Source organism: Pholis gunnellus, assembly GCF_910591455.1.
Source record: "Pholis gunnellus genome assembly, chromosome: 16".
Classification (NCBI taxonomy): Eukaryota; Metazoa; Chordata; class Actinopteri; order Perciformes; family Pholidae; genus Pholis; species Pholis gunnellus.
In genome coordinates, this window is record NC_136543.1 from 9,211,706 (window position 1) to 9,224,240 (window position 12,535).

The 12,535-nt window shown below is 41.9% G+C and overlaps 1 protein-coding gene across 1 annotated transcript in view; it reads left to right on the forward strand.

The window, feature by feature from the left end:
- csmd3b (CUB and Sushi multiple domains 3b) overlaps nucleotides 1-12,535 on the forward strand; it is a gene marked incomplete at both ends in the record, with an annotated part of 311,985 nt that overhangs the window by 166,951 nt on the left and 132,499 nt on the right. The window lies entirely within an intron of this gene.

Here is a 12,535-nt window from a genome sequence, read left to right on the forward strand (position 1 = left end):
GCTGACAACAGCAGTCTCACACACGCGCACACACACACACACACACACACACACGGATGTAATCTACATCCATGTTCGTATACAAACCGACGCACACACACACACGCACACTTTCACTCCTAACAGACAAAGATGCACACTCACAGAGACTCTCCTTCTCACAGAGCCCTTAATCTAATCAGTATGCGGAGAGGTGTGCTCGCGCCTATGAGAGTAGTATATCGCTGTGAGCTAAGTGCCTGTAATCCTAGCATAACACTACACACACCGATACACACACAAACACACACACAAGTTTCATATTCTGTTGTTTCAGAATCAGTTGCCCTTGAAACCAAGTAGAGCATTCTTAAGTAGAATGATCGCTCAGCCTCTCTGTGTCTTTCCCTTTCGGTCTGTCTCTCTGCCTTTCTGTGCATCTATCCGTCTGTCTGTGTGTCTCTGTCTTTCTCTCCCTGTCTTGCGAGTCTCTCGCAACATGGGGCCAGAATATAGCATGCTGTTTAGTGCTGTTTAGTGCTCTTAGGTGCACCTATACTTGACAGCCCATCACCAAATCAACAGGAATGGTGGACTGGGCTTTTTCAAAGGCTGTCATTTCAACAATCTCCTGCTTGTCAAGGATTTTCTTCTTTTTTTTTTTAGAGCCACTGGAAATTAATTTTGTCAGGTTTGAGCTGGATGCCCTGTTGCCAAGTGCCTGGAGTCATATCACTGTAGGCGAGTTACTTTAGCAGACAGCTTATTCCGCCCAGACGCCACAGTGTGAAATAGATACTCACATACATATTCTGCACAATATGTACCAGATCCATTCTGTTATTCACTGCATTATTATTAATGGAGGATGACTTTTTACGAACGAGATATCCCTGAGAAGTCCCAAGACTCATAACATCATTTCCAAACAACGCTATAGTCTATGTGACAGCGTGCAAATGAGATCTTTATTAACTGCGGGCATAATAAATACCCAATCTGAAAACAAAGGACGTTTGCTTTCATGATAGGTTCAAACACTAGAATGATTTGAATACATAATGTAGAAGTACGCATCGTGAGAAAAACAAACCGTTTTCATTTCTGAAAGAAGAACAACACATGCAGGCATGATCACTGACTAAAGTCACAACTAAAAAGGAAGATCATATGGTTACATAAACTGTGATCAATCACTCAAACACGTACACATAACATTATACACTTAATATGGTGTTTGAAACAAGTGTGGATTCATACAAAACACCTTCAAAAGACGACGGTCTGCATGATTCCAGTTTGGAGTCCCAGCACAGGACCAAGGCAGGGAGCCTTTCTTTTATGTGGCTAAAATACATCTTGCTGCTGCCCCCGTCAACAAGCAGTACATCGCTTTGCTTCCATGCTGGTACGCCTGTCTGCTTCATGTCAGCCGCCATCTACTGGAGATAATACCACGACTATGGAAAAGTACTTCATATAAACTCTCCCAATCTATCCCTTTACAAATTAAACCAGGCAATTGTGAGTGCTCCTAAAAAACACATGACAGTAAAGCATGTCACATATGCAGAAGATAAGTATGAAGCAAAGGAAAGAGTAATCCCTCCAGCATTTGTAAGTTAGTTACAACAGAGGCCGTACACATCTATGGTCCTCCCACAGAGGTGTTCAGTCTTTTTTTTACCCTCCTTTTAATAAAAAGCATATTTTCGTTGCACCTGCATGCTGGTAGAAGTTCTAACTTTATCAAAAGTATCAGTTTATAAAGTTTGTTTACACATATCCTGTTTATTGATAAGCCCACGTTGTTTCTTTGTTTGTCTTTTTTGCACCGCACAGATTCATTTTGTGTAATCTAATAAAAAACCTCTTCTATGGTCTACAGGCGGCATTGTGACAGGTATGGCCATCCTGCTGACATTGTTTGATTTTATAGAGAGAAACTGCTCAGTACTGTACGACTCATAACCCATCACGTTTGTTTACGACTCGGCATGAGAAGTGTCAACAATGAAGCATTTTCTAGCTGTGCTCAAAGCCGTAGTATTTGTTCAAGACACGCAAAAGGAGCTTTGTGTAAAAGACAAAGAGAGTGTGTCGTCTATAGGTGTGTGTGTGTAGGTGTGTGTGTGTGTGTGTTTGCGAGTGTGTGATGTTATGCTTGCCGAGTGCTAATCAATGCTGCTGGCAGAGAGGATGCTGGGATAGCAGCACCATCCCGAATAGGAAATGGAGCGGTGACCTTGAACACAAACGGCAAACAAACACACATATCAGATTATTTCAAATATGTGTCTATAGATGTGAGGCAACACAAGCTTATGAATACACACAAACGGGGAGGCAGGCTAGCTCGGTTTCCAGACCTCTGAATCAATGTCCACATCCCTATTGTGTCCGGCGATTTCAATAGATCAAGTGTTGCCGTCTATAATGACTGTGACCCTGTTTGGAGGAACACCTCAGCAGTCAGAGGCTTTGTGTGCAGAATGTAAAGGTTCTCTGTGGAGTTCTTGACCTCTAGTAGTTCCACGGCGCCATGTTTTGATGAGTGGGTCCCCGTTCTGTTAGAAACCCATGCAGGCGCATAAGGATGCATACGGACAGGCACGAGCCGGTGACGTGTTACACGTTCCTGCCAAGGGCTTCACACTTCTCCCCTGACTTACAGGTGTGGGTGATGCGCCGGGGAAAGTCACCATGTGCCAGAAAAAAAATGCTCATAGACTCAGAAGAAGAGAACGGATGTGAGCAATGGAGGTTTCAAATTGTTTTCACAAAAGGTGGCTTTGAAAATGTTGTAAAAAAACCTGAAGGATACACACAAGCCTGATGAGGAAACAATGAATGCAAGCAACTTCCACAATGTATTTTTAAGCTAAAACCACTAAATTGAGGCAGTGATGGACGGACAATCATGTATACGTCATCCCATTCTGTTTTTTTAAGAGTTTATGTATATCAAGGCTAAAACAATCACTTCAGGAACTTTAGCACTTCACAGCCATGAGACTGTGCTAGTACCTGTGGCACATTATCCTTAAAGGGCCAGTATTTACTGTAGCTATGGGTGGTAAGCCTTTCAAACCTAGGTACCACATAGGTAGTCTCCTCCTTGACACCATCATTTACTGACACTGGCCGACAAGTTTACTCCTGCTTATGGGCAGTAATACAGTAGTAAAATATAATACCTACAAACATCTTATTCTTTCTTTATTGAGTGAAATAAAGACACTTTTAAAAGAAAAATATGGTTGTATTTCCATTGCACCGCTCTGGAATCCTGTAACCAGCTTTGAGCAGAATTAGTGTCCGTCTTCACCCCGGTTAAAGTAAGATAACTTCATGATGTTTGTCATTATTTTGTTCTTTTTTCTCAAAACTGAACTGCTGCATCAATCACATCAACCACTTATTTCCGAGTCAGTCAGGACTCCAGAGAATCCATTACCAGACACAGACATCGGCCTCTCACAGAGACCTTGTAAACAAGTTCATGATGACGAGTATTTTCCTGCGGATCTGTGTGCAACATCAGGGCTTATAGGTCACGCTAGTGACCTTCACACTGTTTCTCGGGGGGCATCAATTTTTAAATCCAATTTCTGGTGGCCCAAAGTATAATTTAGGTCTACAAGTCTATTGTCTTGGCACGTCTAAGCAAATTTACCCAGATATTAACCCGCACCTTTGAAACAAATTACTAAAATCTTTTGGGAATCCACCTTCTTTATTGAGAGAGACAACTTAGATGAGAGAAGTGGAGAAGGGGAGGCAAGATGACAGGACAGCAAGAGAGGTGTCATGGTGTTTTAGGGAGGCAGTGTCAGGTCACGCAGAAGATGACAAGCGAGGCAGAGAGACAAGAGAGGACAGGGTAGAACCGAGGAGCAGAAAAGGGGGCAATTGGGGTGACAAGAGGAGCCAGGAGAGAAGAAGTGGAGATGAGAGGTAAGTAGGTGAGGTACGGAGGAGACGAAAGCAGAGGTGCAGAATTAGACAAGTGGGGTGGAGATGAGAGTTGACAGGATAAGAGAGGTGGAAAGAAGCATAAAAGGAATGGAGGGGGGGGAGACACAGGAAGAGAAAGCCTTCAGGGGGATTCATGGGTGAGGAAAGAAAGAGACAGACACACTGAGAGGGACTGAGAAAAGGCAGAGAAGGACAGACTGAGACACATTTAGCTTCATGTGACAGCACGTGAAGCTAAGTGTGATCGCGAGAACACTGCGGTTAGATTAAAGCCACGTAAACAACTTAATCCGCCGTTTCGGTAACCCGGGTCATATAGAGAGCGTTCACTGTTGTATTAAAATGTGTGGAGAACTGTGAAGTTAATAGCATTATGTGAAGATTGTTCAGAGATGTAAACACCATACGCCGATTAAGCCTGTCCATCTGAGTTCTCCCGAGCTGTGCAGGTTGTGTGCAGGTTTTTTTTCCCTCACAGCCGGCATTAACGTCTCAAATCTGGTGCATAGGAGCAGATGAGAAGGCAGCCACAGAGACATGCATTTGCATTTTATGAGGGCGCTGTCTGAATTCACCAGTTGCCTATAGGGGAAAAGATACATCCTCCTCTGCTCTGCATGTAAACAGCTTAATCAAATTACTCTTTGAATCAAAGCAAGGTTCATAATTAGATTAGTGTGTGATAATTAGATTATTGTGTTTCTGCAAACAAAGTCACAAATTCACTCAGGATAAAAAAAAAAATGAAACCAAAATAGCTCACTTTTACTCTCGGGCTTTGAGGCATCTTCAACTATTGCACTTTTATTTGAGCACCGTGACGGAGCTAACTTTCATTCAAACCATTGCCCTCGGCTTACAGAGAGTCCAAAACACATCTCTCAGGGTACAAAAAGTGACGATGATGTTCTTTTGATGACTACTTCCTTAACTTTTTATATTTTGGTGAGGGTCTTTATGATTGATATTTGCACTGAATGGACTCTGCATAGTTTGCTTTTTTTCCTTTGTCTGTCTCCAGCGCCTCAGCAGGGAAGCATATTTGTCTGAATTCACAGCTAACTTTTTTTTATCTAAAGCAGACAGAGACTCTGTTGGCTCCATGGGCTATGAAATATTCGTCTCATATAGACGATATTGTCAGAAGTGGATCACGGTGAGCACATGTCATCGCGACAGGAGCAGTGCTTTTTTCCAGGTCACTGTTGCTGGGCAGTGGAATTTGATATTTGCTATTCCCACAGCAAATAACCTTTCCAGGTGGTGCTAAGCCTAACCCGAGGGACCAGGCCAGAGTTTGAGCACCACTGGAGCATGATATGTAGTTGGGCCAGGCCACAGCACGTTAATAACTCTGCAATCATAAATACGTCGTCATTGTCATTCCCTGTTCTAAACCCATTGTGTGTATAATGTTTGTCTTTATTTGGTTTGGTTGTGTTTCTCTGTATGCACTTACAATATGTGTGTATATGTGCTTGGAAGTGTGTTGAATAGTGAGCCACTGGTAGTGGTGGCTGGGGTGCTGAAAATTATAATACATTGTAATGTAATAATAATAACGCCAGCTCCCTCTCCTTGTCTCCGTCCCCCGTCTCTCGCACTCTTCTCTCCAATTTTCTGTCTCTGCTCTGATTGCTGTGTCGTCCCGCAGGCTACACGCACACACACACACACACACACACGCGCGGGAAAAAGGGTTTGAGAAGAGGCAGGGAGCCGCCCTGCATTGCCGTGGCTTCTCTGGAAAGAGGCTGAGCTAAAAGACACAGGAGTGAACAGACAGAGCGATGGAGAGTAAACCCTGGAGAGTCTGAGGAAGGGAAGAGAGACTTGAGGAAAAAGAGCAAGAGGAGAAGAGAGATGGGAAAATAATAGATTGAAGTAATAGTTTGTAACTATTATTCATGGTTTAATACTCCGTTGTTCCTTTTGTTGTCAAATGAACACAATCATTCTGAAAAGAAGGGGGTACATATGTCATACACGTTGAGTGAAGGGCTGAATATGTGACATGGTTAGACATAGAAAGAAAACAGGCTTCCCTTATGATAACTATGTTATATGATTAAAACACGCCTCTGATTAAAAATAACACAATCACTCTGACACAAAATCACATTTTATTCAGAGTGATAGAGGAGTTCATGTCGCGGGCCAATTTGGACGCAGGCCTTGTATTAAATCTACTCAGACAGATAGACAAGTAGACCGATATCAACATGTGAACACTTCAAAAGATGATATTGAGTCTGGTTTGTCAGTCTGTGGTGTCGCGAGCCAAAGCCAGATTGTCTTTCTGATTTGTAATAGATAATGACAGTATTTGGCTTTGCACCACATCAAGAAGTAGAAGAAGTATCGGTAGCATGAATTACCCAACAGATGGTAGAACGTATTCTACACAGGGAACATACCTAATTGGAAAGTATATTATTTAGTTTAGGTTTAATTGTGCTTAATTTACACCACTAAGCTCACTAGTTTGTTTTTTTACAGCATCACATTCAATGCTTTGAGTCGTCCACGTGATACTAAGATATCTGTTGGTTTATTCAGATGTACTTCTGAGATACAGCACATCCAAATGGAAACATTAATCTTCTCATTCAAAAACCCAGGAGCACTAATATGCTGCCTTTCGACACCACACTCTTCTGGTTTCATTTCAACACGATTTTGGAAGCTGGTTGCATGGATTTGCTCCAATGTTGAGATACAATAGTTTAGTGAGTTTAGACACAGATTTTGGGTGACGAGGCCTGGCTAGCCGACGGCTTTGCAGTTCAACCAAAAAGGTGTTAGATGGGGTCACGGCTCACGTGCTTCCACACCAAACCCAACGTAGACCATGTAAACAAGTGGTTTGATCGTTTCAACAGTTTCAAAGATTATTACCTTGCTCAGTTTATAAATTATCACCGTTAAATAGATTTTTTTCCCAACAATATGATTCATTTATGTTTAATTTCAGCCCTCCGCTGTCCATGTGAAACAAGCCAGTTTAAAAACACCTTGCTGCCTTATGAGGAGGCGAGCGAGGAGGAGCAGAGACATTTAGGTGAGACAAAGGGAGGGGAGGGAGACACAGAGTAGGGTCCTGTTGTGACCACTGATTACTCTCTGCCCACTTGAGATTGATGGAGAGGGACACAGCAGGCGTGCTCATGCAAGCAAGAACACAAACACACACACACACACACATATTAACAACACGCACAAATACATACACACAATGTATCAAACAGACACACACGCAGAGAGGACTTCTCTGTATACTGATTGATGATGCTTCCTCCGAGACTACATTCAGACCAACACTCCTGCAGAGTCTGTGTGTGTTTGTGTGTGTGTGCTAATTTCTCTGAGTGCATGCATGTGTGTGAATGAGCATTTTCTCTCCCTGCATTTGCATGTGTGTGTGTGTGTGTGTGTGTGTGTGTGGCAGTTCCCACCTGTCTTAATTAGAGGAGGCTATTAAGACAGATTGCCTGATTAAGTAGTATACCCCTACTGTCTTATGAAGAGCCACACACACACACACACACACAAAAGTTAGCGTTGGCTGGTGTAGCTCTCTAACCCCCGTGACCACTGATGTTTGTGGACAACCATTCATTACACAGCCGGCGGAGACCCTTAACCCCGTCTCTCGGGTCAGAAATCAAGTTGCCAGTGTCACATGTCCATCTGTCTTGTCTGTGCAAGATGTCACTTATGAGATTAAAGACCTCTGGTAGAACATCAACGGCTGAACAATGCGACGGCTCACGGAAGAGCCGTACCGCACAGAAACTTTCGCCCTTGATGACTGATTGCATTTTGCACCAAAGACGAAGGTAATCTCACGACGACGGGTAGAAGACATTTGCATGCAGCAGTTTGGACTCACAGTAACAGCATTATGCTCGGAAAAACCCAAGTTGCTGCAAGCTACGCGACAGGGAATGCGTCTCTCGTCTCGACTGGTACGCTCAGTTGTCGAATAGAGTAAACAGATTGTTTACAATTTCCATTCATTCGAGGGCTGAGCGAACAACTGTGATTTCCAAGCAATTTAAAATGTGTTAAATGTGTGAGAGGTGCTACCGCAATCTGCAGATTGCACTCTGCGCGTCATCACAGTATATTGCAACATGAGTGAACAATTGTGATTGAGCTGAGATATAACAGTCTGTCAAAACGTGATCTAATGCTGTGGGAACTGAACCCGATTGTGTAAACTCATCATGCTGCCGAATAGTCTTTATTTATAAATGTACAGAAGTCTGCATTCCATTACGAAATGTCTCCTGTCACGTGTTCAACATGGCAGAAAATGACCTTTTTTTTAAATTGAATGCCGTTTACGTTTCATTAATAAAATACCCACACTAGAATCTGCTCTCTAGTAACACTGCTTTTGTGTTTTTGTGATTACAGTCTGCTTAGATGCTAAAATGAATAATTAACAAGTTAACAAACGAACCACTGTACCTCTGTCAGCCTCTGTGTCTCCCCCTCGCTGCTTCCCTCTCTCTCTCTCTCTCTCCCTCCATGTCTCACCACACCTCTATCGATCTTTGCCACCCCATGCTTCTTTATTTCCTCCCTCTCTCTCATTCCCATACTGCAGATACAGTATGGTTTGTATTTCCATGGAGGAAGAGAGGCACAGAGGATGGATGGGAGGATGGTAGACAGAGATAGAGAGAGGGAGAGAGATGCTCTTTTGGTCTAGTGTATTTAATCAATTATGTCCTCTTGCTCCTTCTGGCAACTCTCTTCTTGATATTCTCTTCCTCCTGCAGACACACACGGTCACACACTCGCTCTCCATCGCAGTATCTCATGTTTCTCATTTGATGTAGTTGTACGGTTGTAGAACATAGAACACTGGAGGCCTTCATACGTTTTCAGTGTATTTACTTGGGATTATTGATGATTTCCAGAGAACAATAGATGTAACGTGACCTCCCTGCATATCCCCGGGAACAATCATTGTTGGTGGTTGATTGGTGACAGACTCCTATGAGGGTTTGAGCATTCGATATAAGACATTTTTCCCCATAAGGCGCTACCGCATCGTGATCTACCGTGCTTTATACAACGGTGTTATGCGAGAAGGAAATATCACGAGAGCAAGTTATTTTCTCTGGTTCCCCTGAGAAGAACACCTATTCACGTTATTCCACAATAGAGGCACTTGCTTTGAACAGAGGAGACCATTTTACAGTTTATTTTTCTCAGGTTTTGTCCTATAATAAGTATTTTGGTTTTGGTTAAATATACTCTGCTATGCTCCTATTATCATTATAATCAAGGCAAGGACACCTGGGTGACAATCAAGAGCCCTCGTTTAATTAAACTTCCGAATTTTCTAAATTTGTTTTTTTTGAGGAATATGTCTGTTATTTAATTCAACCAAACTGCTCCACAAGCTTTGATGATGGTCCATGACATCTTAGGGAAACCTTCACTTTCAGAAGTTTTAAAGCATCAGTAGCCTTTAGCACTAAGCCTGGCTTCACCCGATGCATTTTACGCCTGTGTCACTTTCAAATCACACATAGGACACCCTCTGAGACCAAGGTATTAAAAAAAATATTGGAGCCCATCAGAGGATGATCTATAATACCTGTGGGCAGCTTCTGAAGTGCCTTTATAGCAGATATATTGGGAGAACACTTACCAGTCAGTCACAGACAGAAGCCATCAACATAGATGAATGATTTAACAATGCATTACAAGTTGTCCACTCGGGAAAAATGAACTAGCTTCTCAGCACCTCAGACACTGATGATTTTTGGAAGTATCAGGTTTCCTGCTGAAAGCATCATTTTAAGCTTTAATTATCCATACATGTAGCATCATCATCCTTCATGTGCCATGCCTGGCGCCTACGCAGGAGGCGTTCCCAGAGGCTGTGGGGATCCAGATGGGTGACCTTTTTAGTCGCCAGCATGTTTGTCTGACCTCCCAGCTCCTCCTGTGAGAGACTTGTACCTTCATCCTGCAGCTTGGAGTTGTTTTAGTGCTTCCTAAGCATGCAGTTTAATAGTTTAGCGTCACACACTGTTTCTCCGTATAGATTTATGATTTAATTCCTGTTTTAATATTTGGAACAGATTGACTATCCACACACTCTGCCCTTAATGATGCACTCTGGGTAATGATGTCATAGCAGGAAGTGAATCGAAAGCTGTAAACATGAATAATGTGTGAGAGAGAGAGAGAGAGAGAGAGAGTGCAGACATGAAGATACACAGCGACGAGAGCTGAGGAAGGGAGAGGGGAAAGAGGAAGGGTAGGAGAGAGGTAAAGAGAGGCGAGAGAGGGTGGACAGAGAGGTTGACCTACAAACAACGTCAGCAAAATAATAGTATCAATTGATGAAAAAGATAAATAAAAAAGAGAGAGGTCTGGTACATTGTGCCCATTGTTATCCAAGTGTTTGACATAACCTGTCTCTATTTGATCAAAGCCGAGGCCAGTGTTCAGAATGATTTGCGTGTTCTTAGTAGGCATCATTATCTTTGCAGTCTGCATTTAATGTTCCACCACATCAACAAAACATCACTTGCAACATTTATAATGCATTTATATTAGATGTATTTCTTCTCTTGTGCTACACAACATACTTTAAATGGGAATCTATACTTCACTTGAGGCAATACTAGTGTCGTTTTTCATCTTTAATTCAGTATTAATAGAAATCTCTTGTAAAGTCTGTTCCATATATTTCCATCATGTTTTCATGCACGCAGTTATACATACAAATGTTCTGGATACATTCATTTGTATCATGTTTTTCAGCCTTTATTTCCATTTTTTTTTTAATTTGTTATAAAAATGTACATTGACATCGTACTTTTTGTCCGTATCTTTTCGGATAAATAGATCACATACATGCATAGACAGTTTAAATGTCTTTTTATCAGATGTCAGTGATTGTACTCAGCTCTATCATCTGAACATCGTCCATCTCATTTAGTCTCTCTTCCAGCTAATAGATTAGTTCAGCATTGATTTGCAATAGTGTATTCAATTTGAATACAATTTCATTGTTTCTGAATGGGATCCACAAGGCAGTGACTGGTGTATAAGGAATTATTTGTTTGTAGTATAAGTAAAATACAAGACACTCCGATTTCTTAGGGGTTAAGACATCATCTGTGAACCGCAACAATCCCGGTTTGAGTCTCACTAGGATTCGTTCTCTTCCTCATTTCCAGTTAGTTCTCTAGCTGTTATAAAAGCAGACAACTGCCCCAAAACTACAAAAATGACCAATACATACAGAATCAAACAATAGTAGAAACAGATATAAAGTCTCTCTATCTCTTTATGTAAATTCTTTGCTTTCTTCTCACCTATTCAGGCAGCTGACAATTTACTTTTTGTAATCATTGTCAATGTAATGACCCAATCCCAGCAAATTAAGTATGTATAATTCTACTACAGGGACACTTTTTCATCAACAGTTCATCAACAGAAATCTCATAATATAGGTGTCTACTTTATTTATGTTGGTCACCTACATTTACAGTTGTGTTATTGTTTTGCTGTGTTGGCACTGTTGTATGTAAATCAGGTTTTGTCTATCTGGGCCTATGAAACTACTTTGCATTTGTGTGTGAATTTATGTTTGTGTGTGTGTGTGTGACTAATAGCAGACATCAGAGAATCCTACTGATCTAGGGCACAAGGTGACCCTCCCTCTGTCTCTCACACACACACACACACACACACACACACACACACCATCACAAACCAACACACGCAAAGACATATTCTAAAACACCGGCTCAGCATTCTTGTGCTCCACTTCATACCGCTGTTATTGGAGGGTGCAGGTGTTGGAAAGTACTGTATACACTAAACCATCCGTGTGTGTGCGTGAGCATGCATTTCTGTGCCTGTGTGTGTGTGTTTGTGTGTGTGTGTGTGTGTGGGGATATTAATGGACTACGAAGGTTAACAGTAGGGGTTTATAGAAGGAGACAAGTGAACATGAGAGGGCAGTCTATGTCATACTCGTACTCGTGTCTCAAATGTAACAGCCAAGGTGATATTGCTTTAAAAAAAAAAAAGAACGATGAAAATGTAATGGGAGTAGAAAACGCACCTGTGGCTGACACTACAAGATGAAAGCACCATACATCAAAGGCCTGATGTATAGAAGACGATTATTGCCAGCAGACATTGTATTTCAGCTGCAGATATTTGAAGTTATGCAGGACCAAGGGTGTTTTATTCTCTAAGTGTCTGCTGGAAAGCAGTCACCTCCTCTAAGGCTGCCAACAATGACCTAAAACTCTCACTTTGCCAACCACAAGAGCTTTGTTCATCTGCTCAGCCAATTAAGCGATCTCATCCTCCCTGCTTGATGAAAGAATTGCAAATTGGGTCCTATCTACTAGTGCTGTGCACCATCAAAGCCCCAGCTTATACAATTGCTTAATTGTGAAAAGGCTAATATTGTTGAGAGTGTTGTACTGCAGTGTGACAGTCCGCAAGTTGTTTGAAAACTTTGTGATTTGCATATAACAGTATAAGAGGTACAATAAAGGTTAGTAGTAGCGGTCAAAATATGAAC